Source organism: Adiantum capillus-veneris, chromosome 17 (genome assembly GCF_014529385.1).
Source record: "Adiantum capillus-veneris isolate H3 chromosome 17, ASM1452938v2, whole genome shotgun sequence".
In the NCBI taxonomy this organism is placed as follows: domain Eukaryota; kingdom Viridiplantae; phylum Streptophyta; class Polypodiopsida; order Polypodiales; family Pteridaceae; genus Adiantum; species Adiantum capillus-veneris.
In genome coordinates this window covers 61935438-61956384 of record NC_140947.1, presented here as the reverse complement: position 1 = coordinate 61956384, position 20947 = coordinate 61935438, and positions in this window count along the sequence as shown.

The following is a 20947-nucleotide window of genomic DNA, read 5'->3' as shown; positions in this document are numbered from 1 at the left end:
AGAAGGAGCTCTACAACTTGCTCAATCAATATCATGCTTAATTCAATCACCCTGACCAGATGTAGTGAATTACCTATTAATAATCAAACATAGCCAGTAATCGAAAACAACCGGTAGTCAGTCAAAGCAACCCTCTTTATTTTTATTTTTATTTTTATTTTAAATAGATTAATCAACATGTTTTCTAACTAGCAGTTAGCCTTGGAGGCAAAAATCAAAACCTTTAAGGAGAACGGTTTCATCCACAGTCAGTCAGCAAAGTAATTACCAATAAATATCATAAAATTGAACTCTTTAGGCAATGGTAACCCAGTGTGTTTCCTTTAAAAAACCAAAACATGTTCAGGAATCAACATAAGAGGCCACATCTTGTTCGACCAACTCCATGCAGGTAAGTAAAACAATCCACCAGACAAAGCGCACGATAGAGAAAGAATGCCGTCAACCTATCTTTCCCAAACCCACACAACGCAGTTATGGCTAAGTGAGGTGCCAAAGCAACCCTCACCTTCATTTATATCACCTCCTAGAGATTGAGCAAGTTGTTTACATCGAGTGAAGTGCTCCCCACGATGTGCATACTCTAATTAAATGGTCCAAGGTTCGAGACAGGTAGTTACACCACCCACTTGTAATGGGTAGAAAGTAAAGGCATAGGTAGGAAAAAGAGAGATGGATAAGGAAAATTACATACAGTAGCGCAGCAGAATCATACGCGAAATTTAATCTGCCTGTAGTGGGTATGAGGCGAGGGGAGAGAGGGAGAGTGGAAGGAACTTCTAATGAAAGGCATAGTAAAACAGTAAATTACCCAACCCGCTTGGGGGGTAATAACAAGTTAAATGTGGTGTACTCAAATCATGACAAAGCCTATCATATCGCAAACGACCACCAAGGGTTACATTCCCACAAGTTCAAGAGAGGGGGGTCCTATAGACATCAAAGGCCAGGTAGTTCCCCAACATTGTGAGACAAATCCAATATCCAATCCATAGGGATTAGCTCCCACCCAAAAACTCGGTAAAAAAGACTTGGTTGATGAGAGAAGTGGTTTCTACCACAAAACTGGCAGTAGTCAAAGACTGAATTAGGCTAAGGGACGTTCACAATTCCAATAGGTTGCCAAGAGATAGTGTAGTATGTGTGTGTAAACAGGGTTTAAATTAGCTAAAAACAGATAGTGATGTGTGTGTGTGTGTGTGTGTGTGTGTGTGTGTGTGTGTGTGTGTGTGTTTAAGTATGAAAAATCCCCTCATAATTGAACCATACTTAGAAAATTGTATTAAATAATTTATTAAATAACAATATTTTAAAACAAGATGTCATAAACCTCAATTATCATTCCATATACACCAATACAACATTCTGTATCTAATGGATAATACAATCATTTAGATCAAAAATTTGATCTTTGATCACTGCAATATAATATCTTGATGTTGTATCTTATGTACCCATCCTTTGGGATGAGCTTCCACTACAACTACATGTAGAAGGATCCAGCTGGTACATTGGACGATCTTTCGTTTACTGCTGCAGTTTTCGTTGTAATCCCAAGGAAAGAATCTCTTACCTTTCACCATCCAAGAAACACAAACCTGTCAGAACTGCCATTACTCCCTCCCCTTGTTATTGGTGTCAAAAATTACAACAAAAGCTAACACCATAACATAGATCAAATGTTAAGTTTAAAGAATGAGTCCTTAATTTGCGATAATGTTTTCATCTTTTAATTCCTGAAAAAATCGGACAGCATCTCCTTTGTATTTTGAACTAATTTTCAAAAGTCCAATCCACTGCCATCTCATCCGAGACCCTCACGTGGATTAAGGCTCTATTTAAAAACATTGGAGTATGTTCAAAGTAAAGTACTAACACTAAATTCAAAAGTTATACATCTATTCAATCAAGAAGAGAATGTTTTCAACCTATCAAGCTCAAAGGTTTACGACATACATTTGTACCAAGTTTGATTAGCTCGGAGAGACAACACATCAGTATTAACCATTAAAAAACCAGAATTTACTAAGTAGGTCTCTCGGCAACATAGCCAGATTAACCATCCATGCTCAATCTTTTGAAACCATTTTGACTGTAAATGAAGAAATGCAATATGCAATAAGCCTGTATAAATGTATCCCATCAGAAAGTCTAATGTATATTATGTATCGTAGGGAATCAACCTCAATTTCATAGTTCTCCATATTATTTCATTGTCATCATTCCCTATACTATGTTCTCTTTAAAGTTACAGAGTGTATGTCTTTTCGATTTTTGTAGGAATTTTGACAGCATTTCCTTTGTACCTGCTCAATCTTTTTAAAAAAAACCAGCCCCAGCCATCATGTACGATACCCTCACATGAGGTTACTAAAAGAAAGAGTGAGAAATCATTTCCAAAAACCATATCCGAACCAGATCAAGTTGATTTATGTAGACTTTTTCCTGCAAGTCAAAACGTGAGCAGCATGGGTAATTTGCTTAAGACAGCATCAGCAAAGTGTTGAGACAAAGTATGCAAAACCCCAAATACTGAGTAGGTGCGTGGCACCTACCTATAGAATACACATTTATGAGGGATGCTCATTCAAATACACATGTACTGAGTATACGGCACATAATAACCTGTATATATGTCTAAACATGTTTATACCATTGAGTTTATTCAAGGCATGTACTCAAGCAAAGCTGCAACCAAAAAAATCCTCTAAGAAAATGTTTAGGCTTATGTACAAAGTTTAGAGTATGTCAAAAACCTCAAAAAACAATCAAAAGACTAAGCCATTACAATATCAAAAAAGTGTATTGAGTAGGTGCAGCTGCACCTACCTGGATTGCGTAACTCTCCGATGCGACATACATAGAGTTGGTGATGAAGGTCAAAAGAACCCAAGATCTCAAGTCTGCAAGATTTCCAAATAAAGCATATGTCTGTAACCAGAGCAACACCGTGACGATGGATGTATTCTTCAATTCTACATTTACAAGTGATGCCATCTTTCAATAGCTAGGGAGTTGATGGAGCCCACACCTGAGAAGGGTTGATAAAGTGCACAATTTGCAAGAGAAAATCGAGACAAAGAGCCATCATGTTTGCCACAGTATGTCCGCCACATTGCTAATTGATTGTGTTCATGCACGGTCTGTCCATGATCCTGTGAGGACTGTGCATCATATGCAAGCAGGGCACCAGGGTATGGCGAATAGGAAAATACATACACACGCTATCGTGTGTGTGTGTGTGTTGTGTTGTGTGTGTGTGTGTGTGTGTGTGTGTGTGTGTGTGTGTGTGTGTGTGTGTGTGTGTGTGTGTGTGTGTGTGTGTGTGTGTGTTGGAGGAGGCATAGGGATGGACTCCAATCCCTGTGTGTGGACCCTGATAGACCCGATCCTTGTGTGTGTGTGTGTGTGTGTGTGTGTGTGTGTGTGTGTGTGTGTGTGCGCGTACAAGATAGAGAAAGAGAGAGATAGAGCCTACGCGCTCATGTGTGTGTATGAGAGCAGTCGCTATTTGCGAGACTCAACCTGCAAGGGAGCTGCAAATATGCACGCTCGATTGCATGTGTGTGTGTGTGTGTGTGTGTGTGTGTGTGTGTGTGTGTGTGTGTGTGTGTGTGTGTGTGTGTGTGTGTGTGTGTGTGTGTGTGTGTGTGTGTGTGTGTGTGTGTGTGTGTGTGTGTGTGTGTGTGTTTCGAATAAGAACAGTCATCAGATATGCAATTCAAATGAAAGGTTGACATGTGTGCAAGTTCAATCCTTTAAAGCTCCTTATTGCAAGCCATGTGGAGGATATGTGTATTTAAATATATGCACTATAAAAAGCAAATGAGCCCTTGTTTTTTTGCCAAGTGCTTACAAAAGCCTTTGACTACTGGGATCGAAAGGACGGTAGGTGCAGATAAGTAGGTGCAAATTTGCAAAGAAGTAACCGCTTATCGTGATATACTGTATCCTCGATTACGGTGACTGTCTAATCATTTTTAATTGAGTTTCCTTTTATCAAACACGACTGGGTGTGTTGAAGCAGGTGTGTAGTTGAGTAATTATGAGTGGCTATATATTATCTTTCATACATGACATCTACGCTTACCTTCTGAGTAAATCTGTGTGGAGGTATAAGTCCGAAAGGTGAGGCTCTTTGTCAAAAACCAGACCCATTCTCTAAACCTTGAAGGTTATGTGTATAACAGAGGCCATTCTAAGAGATGTAGGCATGAACCCATGTCCAAGACTGACATCGGCCTAAAGCACCAAAGAGGGAAGCAGTCAGCCAAGGGTTAGCCAAAGAATTGTCACCTAGATAAGTGTGTGTGTGTGTGTGTGTGTGTGTGTGTGCGCGTGTGTGTTTGTGTGTGTGTGTGTGTCACTATAAGAGGAAAATTACAAAACCACTAGCATTGTCGTAAAGGAAAATAGAAAGAGAAAACATTATGTGCGCGGTAATAGTTGTGGAAACTGATGCAGTAATGGTTAATTAACAACAATATATGCGGTAATAGACGCAAGAATATATCCGCAACTATTACCATGTGCATTGCCACAACTATTACCACGGCTATTACTGCTACTACACGCCTATTCAAAAATAAAGGTGCTCATTTGGGCCATCCAATTTTGGGTGGCCCAAATGAGCACCTTTATTTTTTACCTGCATAAAACATATGAAACATCAATTGGTTTTTGAAAGAGTATACAAAAAAACCAAAAAATTGAAATTGAATATACTTTACCTTGACAATTAATGTGCACAAGATCAACTATTTAAAAAAGTTATAAATAAAATTAAAATAGTTGTATATACAGTGTGTCACATTGGGACTTTATGAGAGTTTAGACAAATAATTTTCTATCTAATCCTCCTCTTCCTCATCCTCGTCCACAGGCACGTACATTTGATCGCCCCCTAACTCTACATTAGCCCAAACCAAATTAAAAAAATATCAACAACTCAAAACAATTGATACAATATTATTTGTTTAAACTTACCACTTGTAGTGATCCAACTACTGAGTCGAATTTCTCGCGAGAGATGTGGTTGTTCTCCAACAACCATTGCCAAGTTTCAAATTATGTATGTCACTCGCAAAACTTGACCATCTCTCTGGTTGGTCAACTAAGAGTGATATTTTCCTAAGTTAGCAATAACAACAACAAATCATTAACTAAAATATTTATAATCATCGATTTAGGTTGTAATTTAACCAATTTACATATTTGTCCTTCCATGTTGCTTTGCCTCCCGAGCCATAGTGCGTGGGAGTTTGTCTAGCCCGAGCTTCATGTTGTTGTCTGTAGAATGAGTCTGTTGCAGCTTGATCGCGCGATAGCTCCTTTCTGGATCTCTAACTTGGTTGGCTGTTGCGCGCCGTACACTAGACTGCTTGTTTTTCAAAAATGTTTTTATGTAGCCTTCCAACCACTGTTGTGAAAAACACTGATTGGGGGCATTTGGAAGTCTAGCATGCAGTGTGTCCTCAATGTAGCATGCATGATCGAATAGCTGGTCTCTAAACTTTACAAAACAATTCTTATACGTCAAATGTATAAGAATCTAAAGATGGCGTTGAAACGTCCTCCCCTATGTTGTACTACCAAAGTCCACCTCCCCGCCATACTTTACCATATAGCATAGTCCATGCATGTCTGACACGGGTGCGTCAGTACCCTTGTCCTCTGCATTTGGTGTGGCGTGCTATGAAATAAGGGACTCCCTCCCCCCCACTACCAAAACAAGTGAAGCCACAAGATCCCCCGCAGCTCCGTCTCTCTTTACGCTCGCTGCCTTGAGACGAACGTCGCCACACGCCGCTAAAAGAAGTGCGTCTACGGTACTCAAGCAAAGTAGGAGTGAAATGGAGTGACGTGGGACCCTGCGATGCCATGGGAGTGGTACCCTATGATAGAAGGGGAGTAGGATGGTAAGAAGGGGCCGTAGACTGAGGTGTCGTCAGTGCGAGGCTCTGGATGTAAGGAGTCCCTCCCTGGCTCCCCATGGCATGGACTGTGGAAAAAGATCGTAGCTCACAAGCTAATGCGGAGTGTAGCAGCCAAACAATCCCTCTGTTGAACAAAGGTACTAGTCCCATAAAGAGAGCACCCAATACAGGTCTGGATCTACCACCGGTGGAGGAACCTGAGTAGAGTAGGTGTAGAATGGCCATGCCTGCAAATAACAAAGAGAAACCTATAACACTCATGGTCACAAAAAACTAGCCACAAATAATATTAATTTCTTTGCTTGGTCTCACCTCCTCAAGACTCATGTCCACTAGAGGCGATGTCCACCCGGGTGGGAGGCCACCTGAGGATGTGAACCAACCAAAAGAAGAACCAAATGGATGCTCCCCACCAGATGGTCTCTCGTCTGACATCTACGTTACAAAGATCTATATGAGATTTAGCTTTCTCCCTCTACTCACTCATCTATATATATGTACACAAGTATGTAGATACATATACATACTAGTAGACGTAAGCAGGGTCTAGTAGTGCCAAAGGTCAAGTGGCACCTCTTTAGATATCATCACAGTCTCAACCATGGTAAAAATAATTCTATCCAAGCAACGATTGAAGATTGTACATCATCCAAATAATGAATAAAGTCATCTTCGAAAGATGTCAGAATAATACCTAATGCTTGCCCGTCCTTGTGTTGTTGCTTGGTAGATAGCGCTCTTGTAACTACAGTGGACGTGCCAGCTTCGTCGGTTGATAAGGGTTTGACCACGCTCCACATATTCTTTTGCATCAAATATCCTTTCACTTTAATCTGCCAAGTGTGAAAACCGGAACCATTAAACTTTTCCCTGTGATCCCATAATAAATTAACAAAAGAGCTTGCTAAAGACCACTTTTGATTTGTTGCAGTTCAGATTGTGCTCGGAGCCAAGACTTGTCAATTTGCAGTAAATCTGAAAAATAATGCCATGATGTTTCTAGTGTTGGTCTTGGAAATTTTTGTTAAACCTTTAAGATCAATTACCAATTTGCTATCCAATCATCGAGGGTGTAAATGGCCTCTTGAAGGGGTTAAACAAGTGGGCAAATTGAATAGGTAGTGTGAAAAAAAAACAAAAAAAAACTTTGTAATGCAAAAATGGTGCAAAACGACAGAACAAAGCAATTTTTTTCTCAGATCGGCTAGAGGCAGAACCAGGAGTGCTTGCACTGTCAAAGAATTGCTCTCAGACTATGGCAATTGCTTTGATGCTTGCCTTGCATGATTCTGTGCATGTCGATGAGCTCCCTCTCTCTTCCACAAGCGGTAGCTCCTGCGCGGTTGTCGAGCCAAGGCCAAGCAAGGCAAAGCTCTGATACCAATTGTTGATAGGACCCCAGCTATGGGGGATGCCATTGAGCACTACAAGAGGTTGTGTGCTCTTGTGACGCATATAGCGACGGAAATACACTGGGTTTTTATAACCCCCGGCGTCGCTAATAGCGTCGCTACGAGAGCGTCGCTATATGCGACGCTATAGGCGTCGCTATATGCGTCGCCATAAGCGTCACCATAAGCGTCGCTATATAGAGACGCTCATAGCGACGGTCATAGCGACGGTTATAGCGACGTTCACACAGAAGTCTATAGCGACGCTTATAGCGACGCTCCAGAGCCATAAATAGCGACGGTTATAGCGACGCCCGAGAATTTTTTTTTGGTGACAGGGCATTGAATGCCCTGCCACCCATCAACCATATTGTACTTGATTCACTTTTTAAAAAAAGTGCAAGGGTAGATAATAGACCCAAAAAAGTCACCCACAAGACGCATTGTTTGCAAAATTGACAAGCGTAACATTGACAATTGTACACATCATAGGCAAAATGAATTGATTGGCAAACGTAATAATGACAATTGTACAACATCATAGGCATAAAGAATTGATTGGCAAAATGAACAGCGGTGACAAATGTAATAATATACATGGTTCAAAAAGACGTATAAAATCCGTCTCATGATACATAAGCTATGAGAAACCCTAAACTAATGCTATCTAGCTACGGCTAAACTGACGTCGTCTAGTCAAACGTCTCATCGCGTCCAAGTGGCGTATCTGTCGGATTCTGCAAAAAAAGACAATAAGACAGCTTTCAGTAAGTATAAACATATAACGACATTTATAAAACAATACAAAAAATAAAAAAGAGTAAACCCTAATACTAACCATGCCTCCGCGAGAACTGAGAATGTCCATCAGGGCGTTTAAGCCCTTCCTGCCTGCGTACTCGCGCTCGTACGGTGTGGGATCACGTCCTGTCATCGACCACTGTCAAAACATACAAAGATTTCATTATGTTAGAATTAAAAAACTCATAAACCCTAAACTATCGAACATAAAGAGCAATGCGAAAACACTTACAAAATCGGCCTCAAATGATGCCCATCCACCGCTCCCCAAGTGGTGCGAGCTCCCTGCCTCTACTCGCGCTCTGGCTACATCCTTTTGTTGCTTCCACTTGTCGGGATTCTCGCGCGCTGCTTTCTTCGCATTCTTCCAATCTTCTTTGGCCAGCCAATCTGGCCTGTTCCACCCATGCTTGATTGCTTTTTGCACTTCGGAATGCTTGTGTTTGTAGTATTTGCGCATTCAAATCTTCATCAGGTCTTCATTGAAGCGCTGATCCCGTGTTGGAACGGGAAACTCATCATGAAGTATGTTGATGACTCTGGCTTTTAAATCACTTGGTACTTCACTCCATTTGTTTAGTATGTAGTGTCTAAACAGCTGAGAGCAAAGACCACGCATGCGCGAGATCACCTTCTTGCCGTCATCATCCATGATGATGCCGCCGCTGAAGTCGACGGAGTAAGGCAAGCCCTCTGGCCGGTGACGCGTGAACCTGGGTGTCCCGGCAGGGGTCTCTAGTGGCGTGTCGATGGGGGTACGGACGTCAGGTGTCTCCACCGGCGTCTGGCCCCCGAAGCGAGGAGTGTCGAGTGGGGTGGCTCCTGGCGGAGTAGGTAGAGGTGTGTAGCTGCTAGGAACAGTCAGCCGCGCAAAACTTGGCGTAGATGGCGATGCTGTGGCTGGTGTGGGAGCGGGCAAAGAAGGGGAGGGTAAAGAGCCTCGTCGAACACGAGGCGGTGTGGAGGCATCGGCGGCGGAATCCCCACAACAACCGCCACCGCCACCACTAGAGCGTCGGTGTCTAAACGAGTGTGAAGATCGTCTCGTCGACACCGAAGCTTCGGAGCGCGCCGAATGCTTCGAAAGAGAGGGAGATGCGGATGGAGTAGGAATGCGCGATGATGCGCCAGAGCGATGATACCACTGTCTCTGCTACGGTGACAAAGAAGAAAGAAACTCCTCATCATCCATACCTGCATTAAACACACGAATATTTAAACTTAATATTGAATGAATAGAGTAGACAATGATGCAAAGACCATTAAATACAATGACGTAATGACGCATATAAATACAATGACGCAATGAATTGAGTGATAGAAGAGGCAAGTCGAAAACTCAGAATTTTCAATCAAAAGATGTGAGCGCGAGTAGAAAAGAGCGTTATACACCATGGAAGGTACTTAGAGAGCCCGAGCTTTTACAACACGGAGCAAAATTGTTCAAATATAATATTTGTGGCTTTAAGAGATCTCTCTCTCATTCTCGCATAACTCAGTATAACTTCCTATATCTATATAGAGCTCTCCGTTTAAACACATATCCTCTGTTTCATTTTGTAGCTCCTCTGCATGCACCCCATATAGAGTAGTAGCATCTTGATGCTCGTCTGGCACCACCGCAGCGGCTTCTGATTGAGCATCTTCTCTAATCTCCTCCATTGATGCCGTTGTGATTGGCACATGGTAGCCTTCATACGTCCTTGCACTACGAGGGGCTACTTCTATGACGTACCACCAGTTTGATGTAGACTTTGAAGGATGAAATATTACCTGCCAGAGCCACATAACTTACATGAGAGCTTTCAAGCACATAACTTGTAAAAGGGGGATGTTAACTATTTACATACTTACTTGTTCACAATGCTCGGGTAGTACGAAAGTGTCTCTTAGGTCAGTCCATTTCTTAGTAGAATCCACCTCAAGAAAACCAGACTCTCCTCTACGCACAGTAGCGTTGTGACCCTCCATGATTATCTTGAACCATTGCACGTCGAACAAGTCGACAAAAAATCCTCTGTAATCGATCCTCAAAATCTCTTGTAGCGTGCCGAAGTAAGTGAGTTCCGCCACCACAGGATTTGCATCAGAGGAACGTCGTCGACTAGACTGTTCAAATTTTGCCATGATTCCACAATCTTGAGTAAAACGCTTTTTGTCGATCCGTTCCACCCTAAAATGTCGACCTTTACACCATGCTGCTGTGTATGACTTATACTACAATGAACAAAGATTATGAGTGGCCGTTCAAACGTTTAGAAATAAAGTCACTAGCTAGTCGTACATTGCAAACTTACCTTGGTCGAACAACATAAAAATACGATACAGTCGTGTAAAAATCTATCAGATCATTATACATTTAGAGTTTTATTAAAGTAAACTAATTGTAATAGATCACCTGAAAAGCGTTGTGACGCTAGTGTCACTCCATCCAAACTTTGCCTGCATGTTGAGAAGAACCAGGAGTGCTTTCAATCTAGACATACGTGCTCCATTATACAATGGCGTATCGGCTTCACTTTTCATATCATCATAGATAAGCCTTTCTGAATCCATGATCGTCTCGATCATTTCATCAATCTCGGGCTCAAACATTGCCTCGTTGGGAATGTGCTCTGCATGATCATCCCCCGAGCTGTCAGAGGCTACATCTTGTGGCCTCACATATGCTGCTTGACCAAAGCGCCTGCGAACACGTCTATTGGGTTGCAAGATTGCTGCTTGTTGGCCAGCGTCAGAGTCCGACGAGTTATAATTGGCAACAACTCGATCTATAATAGATGGATCGAACTCGCCAAATTCGCGAACGTGCTGCAAAGAAACACGTCTTGTCTGTCGCACAGCATGCTTGCATTCATTACAAGGACATAAGACCCTCGTTGAGAGAGAGGTGTTTCGGTTGGACGGTCCCACATCCTCGTCACTACTCATAATGAGGATAAAAATCTTATAACCTGGACAACAAATTTAATATTCTATTGGCATTCTTCGTCTTATCTCTCTCTCTCTCTCTCTCTCTCTCTCTCTCTCTCTCTCTCTCTCTCTCTCTCTCTCTCTCTCTCTCTACCTCACATTCTCTAGTCATGTCCAATCCCCACACACCTCGGTCTAGAGGTGCATGGAGATCAGAACCACCGGGTTATAATCTCGTCTTTATTGGTCAATACCTATATTTGTGGGTACAAGAAATCTACACACCCACGTCTACATGATACTGCATGTAGTGGACAAAACCCCTTTGCCTCTTCTCTAGCTGTAGCACTTCACAGCATCTTAACATCTTTTCACAGTAGATCTTTTCATTGTTCGTCTAACTCTAAACCCTAAACCGTAAGTAATTCTTGCGTGGACTCGATCTAACGTAAATAAGCGTAAATCTAAATAAACGTAAATCTAACTAAAAATAAACCTAAATCTAATTTAATGTAAGTCTACATCTAACCTAATCTTTAACGTCTTTTGGGATAGTTTCCTACGACGTTAAAACTCTCTTCTTCTTGTGTGTGTGTGTGTGTGTGTGTGTGTGTGTGTGTGTGTGTGTGTGTGTGTGTGTGTGTGTGTGTGTGTGTGTGTGTGTGTGTGTGTGTGTGGGTAAACCTAAATAAACCTAAGTCTAATCTAATATAACATAAATCTAAATCTAACGTAAATTATGTTATATTAAAAACAAAGAACTAAACTAACAGGGATTATAAGAACCTTAAAACTGATTCAACACATAATTTTTCACATAACTCGGCAAGAGTTGGCATTCTCATCACTAAAGATGTGAGAGTTAACTTTCGGCGGTGACGCTGTGTGTGTTTTCATCCCGCTCACACCCGCAGCACACATATCCCTAGCATAGGCATCCACATAGCTGAGATTGGACTCATATATGCCAAACCCCTTCTCATCATCATAAGCATACTCATCATCACACATAACTTCATCCACATCGTAATCATGGCTATCACCACTATCCATAGCTTCTAGCATGGGTTCATCAGTCTCCAAGAATACAGATCCCTGCTCTAAACCACAATCATGCTCACAAATTGGTTCAATCACTGCACATACATCAAAATATGGCTTCAAAACAGGCTCCACATCCAACAAATCCACAAAATGGCTCTCAACCTTGCCCTCTTCCCTAATTTCCAAGGAACTAGTATCCAAAGATACATGCTCATCATCAATAACCTCAACCTCACACTCACACCAAGAATCACAAGGTACACAAGTAGCCAATGCATCCTCTTCAAGACTTTTCAATATTGTATCCAAAGCATTACTCACCTCTTTAGTCTCTTCCAGAAGCCTGTCAACCTGCAAGACCTCTTTACGCTTCACAATAGACCTTGGGAAGAAATGAGAAACATCATAGGATAGGCTACTTTTCACCTGCTTAGGCTTAACTTCATCTTCCATGTCAAATCCATCTTGCACATGCATACCTGTACTAATACCATGTTCCTCAAGACGCTTAAACTTCCATTCCTTGTGCTTTGCAATGCATACCGCATCTTCAAAAGACTTGGGCCTATTCAATTCAACCTCGAACCGCAACCAAGGTGACAAACCATCAACAAAAAAACTTTTCTTCAATGAACAAGGGGGGGTCTCATCCTTAAGAGCAACACACCAACGAGTCCATAAATCTGTAAAACCGTGTACATAGGCATCAACACCTTGACAAGAACCTTGCTTAAGAGCATTGAGCTCATTCCATACTGCATTTGCATCTTCAAAAACTTGGAAACGCTCTAAAAAAGCTTCTATAAACTTGTCAAGACTCAAACCATAAGAAGAAGCCACTGCCTCTTGAGCTTCCAAATCCATGAACCAAACACGGGCCTCTTCTTTTAAAAGCAATCCAAATAGCCTCAAAATCTTCTCCTCATCACACATATTGTTGCTTATGCATGCCACCTCGACTTGCTCCAGAAAGTCTTCCGCATCTTCACCACTTCTTCCATGAAATTCCGGATAAGAGAAAGCCATGGCTACCCAAGTTTAATGCTTTAAGAACCCCTTCAAACACACGTGCAAGAACCCAAGAATTTTGACTGACTCAATTTCCAGAAACTTCAATAGAGCTCAACTTCAGATAAGGACAAACAAATGCACATCAAATGAGTTTTCATAGTTGATCATTGGAATTACAACAGGTAAAGGAAATTCCAGTATCTCCCTTAATCTTCTTGGCCCGAACATGAACACTATGCGCTGCTGGAAAAAAATCTTCCTGGACACATGAACATTTATCTGGATTCTTTGAGTTAAATGAAATGGAGTGAATTGAGGGCCATTTTGATCATCCATTAAAGCCAACCATGCAGCTCCCAAGAAGGCACACCTGACTTATCCTCTGATTTTGCCAAAATTTCAGCAGCATCACAGCATAAATGGCTCAAAAGACCAAATAACCAGCCATCACAACTAGAAAAAATTTTGGTAGAGTTTCCCCAGAAGTAGAGCAGTGTGAACCCAAAATATAGACTGTATATGTATGCATAAACTGTCAACAATAGAACCCGAGCATCAATTAGGAATCACTAGTACATAGCCTATGGCGAGGTCACGAAAAGGGTGCTCCAGCTACCTATATCACCGAAAGGATCTCCACATTTGAGAATCCCCCAGCTCAATAAAACCTCATGCTATCGACCCTCACACGAAGGCTAATGCAAATCGCATATAGTCAAGTCTCAGAAATGACTATCTTCCAAACCAAGTCTCAGAAATGGTTGGGACTGCCAAATAAAACCAAATATGGCTCCACAAAGGCGTACAATGGTAGTTTCCACAAGTAACGTACAATCCAGCAGACAATGCGCTCAAACAGGCGCCAAATGATGCATACCCACAACAACTGCAAGTGACACCACTACTAGTATATCACTGTACTCCAGCTACCTGTACCTATGTGAATCACTTGTACCTGTACCTGTCCCTATAACGTGTAACTTATAACCTGTAGTCTGCAACCTGTAATCGTGAATCTCGAAGCTCGAAGCAATAAGCAGAAGGTACTCGAAGAAGATCCTCCGTGGGGGCGCCAAAAGAATATGAGCGGGATGAAAACACACACAGCGCCTCTATAATGACCCGACACACACTCTTGGGAAGATACACACACACACTATGGGGCACCACTCAGCTTAGACAACACACCTGGCCGAGACATGGAACACACCTCTGGAGTGAGAGGAGAGAGACTATCCACTTGCCCACTCCACACACACACACACACACACACACCCAAAAAAACTCAGCTCAAAAGAGGATAATTTCTGATGTTTAGATACAATTGAGCTTGGGCCAACACCAATGGGGCAAATAGCTCACACAATATGGGTAAAATAAGCCAGATACAATCACAAACTAGAGCAGAAACTTCGCTCATAGGAGAAACTTACACAGAAAAACAGCAGGAAAAGAGTGAGGAATTTGGCAAAATGGACAGCGCCATCGCGTCCGGAACGGCCCAAAACCCCAGTCTACAATGTCAAAGTGCTCAAATCCGACCTCGGATGAGCAGTTTACGGCCAAAACAGGCTCCAAAATGAGCAAAAACACACCTGCGGCTGTTCCTCCTCTCTTCTCCACGTTTTTTCTGGTCTTCTCTCTGTTTTTTCAGTTCTCACACTTAGCTTTATTACTTGGTCACCCTTGGCCTTTTAGATGACCTCAAACGGACCCCGAACAGGCCAAAAACTGACCTCGCAGTGCATAGTTGTCACCTTTTTGCATCATTCGCACACCTGGCACTCAGCTTTTTTCCAATAATGCATCTCGCCACCACGTAAAGTGGCCCCAAAAAGTGGTCCTCATGATGACCTTTCTGCATAATTATCACAAGGAAACACCCACGTTGTGTCCGTACTCATCCGCGTGCAAATATTGACCTCGTTCGCCCTCCTGACGCCACTAGATGCCATCTGACGCACCTGCTTACCTCATGTCGTCGGCCCACGGATAGCTTCCTCGAGAATTTTTATGCGCTACCAACTCCTCATTATTATAGAAAAAACACACTGGTACTAGTAATAGTGAAAATCGATGCACTATGTACATGCTGCCCTACCTGTACACATGTGGGCCCCACGTAACCACCTGGCTCTAAAAAATGGGCAATTCTTTATTTGATGCACCATGCATGTATATGTACATATGCGCAATCCCTTGCTCCAAAAAACTCCTGACAACGCTGCCTCATCTCCATCCACATCTGACGACAGCAATTGGCCCTTTGGACCGTTCTTGCTCTTGTTACTAACTTTGAAGTTGCTGTTGAATGACTAGAGGTTGTCTAGATGGTCATTGTCGGGGATGTAGTGACTCTTGCCGCCCTGAAGATCCACCTTCTTCCCTATCTTCTGAAGACATTTCACCAGTACTTTTGGATCGACGGAGCCCACCATGAGTGAAGGCAGCAATACCCTATATTCCATTGAGGGCTTTCTTCACCCGCTTCATACAGGCATCGCAGTATATGGAGACCTAAATCTAATCTAATATAACGTAAATCTAAATCTAGCGTAAATAAACGTAAATCTAACTAAAAATAAACCTAAATCTAATCTAATTTAATTTAAATAAACCTAAATCTAATTTAACGTAAGTCTACATCTAACCTAATCTTTAACGTCTTTTAGGATAGTTTCCTACGACGTTATAACTCTCTTCTTCTTGTGTGTGTGCGCGTGTGTGGATGTGTGTGCCAATAAAAAGAGATAAATGGTATAACCTTTCTATCACCCATGCCAAGTATGATAGATTGGTTATGCCATTTCCCTCTTGAATAATAGGTCTTGAGTTCAACTCCTCGTCGGCTAGATCTTTAGGTCTTTTAATTTTAATTAGTTTCCTACAACGTTAAATTAGTTTCTCTCTCTTTCTCTCTCAATGCGTGTGCGTTTTTTTGTTTATGCATGTTTTCTCTCTCTTTTCCTCTCTCAATGTGTGTTTTTTGTTTATGCATGTTCTCTCTCTCTTTTCCTCTCTCAATGTGTGCGTTTTTTGTTTATGCATGCTCTCTCTCTCTTTTCCTCTCTCAATGTGTGTGTGCATTCTTTGTTTATGTATGTGTGTGTGCGTTTTTGTTTATGTTTGTACTCTTTCTCTCTCTCTCTCTCTCTCTCTCTCTCTCTCTCTCTCTCTCTCTCTCTCTCAAAAACACTATGTGTGTGTGTGTGTGTGTGTGTGTGTGTGTGTGTGTGTGTGTGTGTGTGTGTGTGTGTGTGTGTGTGTGAGAGAGAGAGAGGGAGAGAGAAAGAGGGGAAGGGAACATGAGAGTGAGGAGAGGGAAGGAGCATACCTGGCTCTCCTTCCTCTCCTCGTGTGTGTGTGTGTGTGTGTGTGTGTGTGTGTGTGTGTGTGTGTGTGTGTGTGTGTGTGTGTGTGTGTGTGAGAAGAAAGAGAGAGAGAGAGAGAGAGAGAGAGAGAGAGGGAGAGCATTACCTGCTCCTTGCTTGAGGGCGCCGAAAAACTCAGATCTGAGACCTGAGTTTTTGGGCGCTCTCTGTTATTTTTTTTAGCCTAGCCGGCGACGCTCATAGCGACGCCGGGATTTTTTTTTCTTGAGCGTCGCTATGTGAGCGTCGCTAAAATGAATAGCCTCTTGTAGTGGAGGTGAAGCCATGGTGGAGTTGGGCATGCAGAGCAGTAGAGAACGAGAGAGATAAGAGAGAGAGAGAGAGAGAGAGAGAGAGAGAGAGAGAGAGAGAGAGAGAGAGTCGATTGCAACAAAAGCATGCTATTGTATTGTTTGATTAAAAAACTATTACATATATAGAATTGAACTTTACATGCAAAACTCAACCTGCACTGGAGTGTTATCTATCTATCGATAAGGGTGTTTCCCACGGACTAATGAAAACACTGAGTGGACTCGAGCTTGAATGCCCCACAATGTATTGCAAATCCTATTTATAGGTATACATTTATAAACCATTTTTAATTTCTCAATTCAATCGACAAGATATCTTGAGTGCTTACTAACTACCATGACAAAAACTCCAACTAAGGGCACTTTTCAAATTTTAAATAGAGCAGTCGGGATGCCCCCATATATAGATCAAAAAGAAGAAGAACCAGGGTTAGTAAATATTAACTAGAATTGGCTAAATCATGAGAGCGTGCTTTTGAAAAAATACATGAGTGGTTAGATTTAAACTATCTACATATTCTAAAGCTAGTAATAGATTGACTCCAAAGTTGATGGCCAATCAACCCTTCAAAAAAACTCCCTGGACTTTAGGTGTATATATATATTAAAGAACCAGTGCAAATTTACCACCTAAATTAGTGGAATTGGATCATCACAAGTATCAAGCAAAATAACATTTTCAAATGAGAAGGAGCTAAACAACTTGCTCAATCAATCTCATGGCTAATTCAATCACCCTGACTAGATGCAGTGAATCGCCTATTAATACCGGAAGCTAGTAATTAAAAAAAACTAATAGTCAAGTCAAAGAAACCCCCTTTATTAAAACAAACTATATTTAGATTAATTGACATGTTTTCTAACTAACGGACAGCCCTGGCGCGCGGTAGAAATCAAAACCTTTAAGGAGAACGGTTTCATCCACAGTCAGCAAAGTGATTACCAATAATAATAAAGTAAAACTCTTTAGGCAATGGTAGCCCAGTGTGTTTTTGTTGAAAAAACAAAGCAGGTTCAAAAATCAACCTAAGAGGCCACGCCTTGTTCAGCTAGCTCTATGCAGGTAAGTAAAACAATCCACATTACAAAGTGCATGATAGAGAAAGAATGCCCTCAACCTATCTTTCCCAGACACACACAACGCAGTTATGGCTAAGTGAGGGGCCAAATCATCTCTCACCTTCATTTATATCAGTCCCAGAGGTTGAGCTAGTTTTTTATGTATCCCCCATGATCTACATACTCAAAATGGTCCAAGGTTCGAGAGAGACAGCTACACCACCCAGTTGCCATGGGTAGAAAGTAAAGGCATAGGTAGGAAAGAGAGAGATGGATAGGGAAACTTACTTATAGTAGCACAACAAAATCATATGTGAGAGTTAATCCTCCTGCAGGGGATTCAAGGCAGAGGGGGAAAGAAAGGGAGAGCGGGAGGAACTTCTAATGAAAGGCACAGTAAAATAGTAAATTACCCAACCCGCTTGGGGGGAATAACAAGTTGAATGCGGAGTACTCAAATCATGAGAGACCCTATCATATCACAAGCGACCACCAAGGGTTACATTCCCACAAGAGGTTCAAGAGAGAGGTGGTCCTATAGACAGCAAAGGCTAGGTAGTTCTTCTATATAGTGAGGTGGTCTGGGGCGGGCAACAAGAGAGGAAACCTCTAAACACCCCTCAAGGCTACCGTGCTGCTCAATTGGGGTTGGGACTGGGGCTACCACAAACAAGTGAAACGACAACAAACCCACAGCCAACAACAAGTGAAGGGGCACCACCTAGTTATAGAGCGAACTAGGACGCAACAAAGGAGAATCCCTGAGCAATACAAGCGAGAAGGAAGGGTACACTATCACTAATATCAATGCTACAAATACACACACCAAACACAAAGAGAGAGAGAGAGAGAGAGAGAGAGAGGAGAGAGAGAGAGAGTTTTGTGCAAGAATTTAGCTTCAATGTTAATGATTGACGCGGGTGTATAAACAACTTGGAGGAGAGTCAAGAGGCACAATTAAGATTGATGAAGTTGTGATCTACACATTATGTTAGGGTTATGGAAACCCTCTCACCATACAACCCTCTTATAATGTTTTCCCAAGCAACAAAACAAACACAAGAGCTCTTGAGTCACATAGAAGCAAATACTACAAAAGAATCTCAAAATGACGATGTGTCACCTTAAACCAAAGGAGATGAGTGTAGGGAGGTGTTGTAGCAACAACCTAATCGCAACCCACACAAAATTATCAAATCCGTGGATTGGCAACCCGGCTAGGGCATGGAGGCACGAGCATTGGATGAATAGAAATAGAGCATTCAAGAGATCACCTCTCCAATGCAAGTAGAGATTAGCCATGGTAAGACTAACTCTAAACATACTCTAATCACTAATCAATCAACTCCTACACACATCAAGCCCACCAAAGTCCGACTTACCATAGCCTAAAAACCCCAAGCACACTAATGATAAGCACGCACTAATTACATTGGTGTTGGCCTATCCAATCACCACATGCCAATCACGGCACTCCATCAATAGCTACACACACGAGGTGAATGGTGCTAGAGTTTCATAAAAACCTATCCACACACAAGAAAACAGTAGGACACACACACTAATTAGAAGATTAAGACCCAACTTAATCGATCCTAATTAGTGATGCTCAATATCGCAAATCGAATGCTCATAGAAGGATAAGAGTGGTTAATAGCAAGAAGTACATACCTCTCTCAAATCTACAGTAATGGGAGTGTAATACTACTTCATGACATAATGAAATGTAGAGAAGAAGTAAACTAATGAGAAAACAAGGATTAGATTAATCAAGAATAGCTTACTCTAATTACAATGGATTAGCACTGGCCTCTTAAGCATGGGCATTAAGCTCAAGACACGGCCATAGAGTGAACACGAGAGAGAGAGAGAGAGAGAGAGAGAGAGAGCTCTTAAAAGTGGATCCTCAAGAGTGGATACTCAAGAATGAAGCCTCCTTGCATAAAGGCTTCCTTTTAAAACTTTTCACCACAATCCCTTCTACTATGGGTTTTAAGCTTGAGCCCTCTAACTAGCACATACAACTTTGGAACTCCAAGTGAGCCCAAGACTTCTACACAGTGAGTTGGAAATATTATGCACAACCATAGCATATCTCCCGCTTGATGCACAACCTGTGTAGCCTGTGTTAGCCGCTGCTAACATTCCCCCCTTCCTAATTTGGCACACGTCCTTGTGTGCCGGTGAAGCAAAACACGGTGACATAGTAGAAAGCAAGTCCTTGGAAGAAATGTTGAGCTGCAAGACATAAGAACAAGTAATGAGCATCAAAGGCCAACAAGGATACAAAACACAAAGTACAATGAACAATCATGCAAAGTGAATTTTTTTCTTCTAAAAGTTGGGTGAATCATAGTAAAAAACTAGACAACGTAAAGCAAAAAAGACACCCAAACTATCGTGAAGATTAACCACTTGAAATTTGAGTTTTATGCATGAAACACAAGCAATCAATTGTGACCCTAGGCTAATGCAAGTTCATAAACCTACTAACCTAACTATGTGACAAATCTTAATCAATCATTCAAGTCTATCATGTCTAAGGGCTATAAAAAAGCTCCTAATCTATTAGTACAATTTCACAGCTTTTTGACGCTCATGGAAGTTTTTTTTTTTTGTCATTCATTGAAAACATTAAAACACAATACAAGACTACCACCCCAAGGTAAGTCTAGGTGCGACTCTCGGCATCCTAAACCATCGAGAAGGTGTTCCAAAAGCCTACTAGCCTACCAAGGCGACGTCTAACCCCTATCAGCCCAGGCCATTGGTTTAGGGACTTGACCAAGCAAGCCAAGATGATTCCCCTCGCCTGCCAAGTGCTAATAAGGCTCTAGGCCTCACAAAGACACAACGTAAGATAGATATTTTCTTTTCATGTATCTAGTAGCATTTTTGCTACTTTTTCTTGACACTTTTTTTCTTCATTGATTCATTTTTAATCACTTTTTTGTGAGTCTTCCAATATGAGATGCTTATGGAAATTGGACTAAAGGACTAAAGCCTAAACATAGCCCTAGATCATGTTAAAAATGAATGGAGTATTAAGACTATCACTAAGAGTCTAAGACTAATGAGAAATGAACCTCCATTAACCTAAGGTCAAG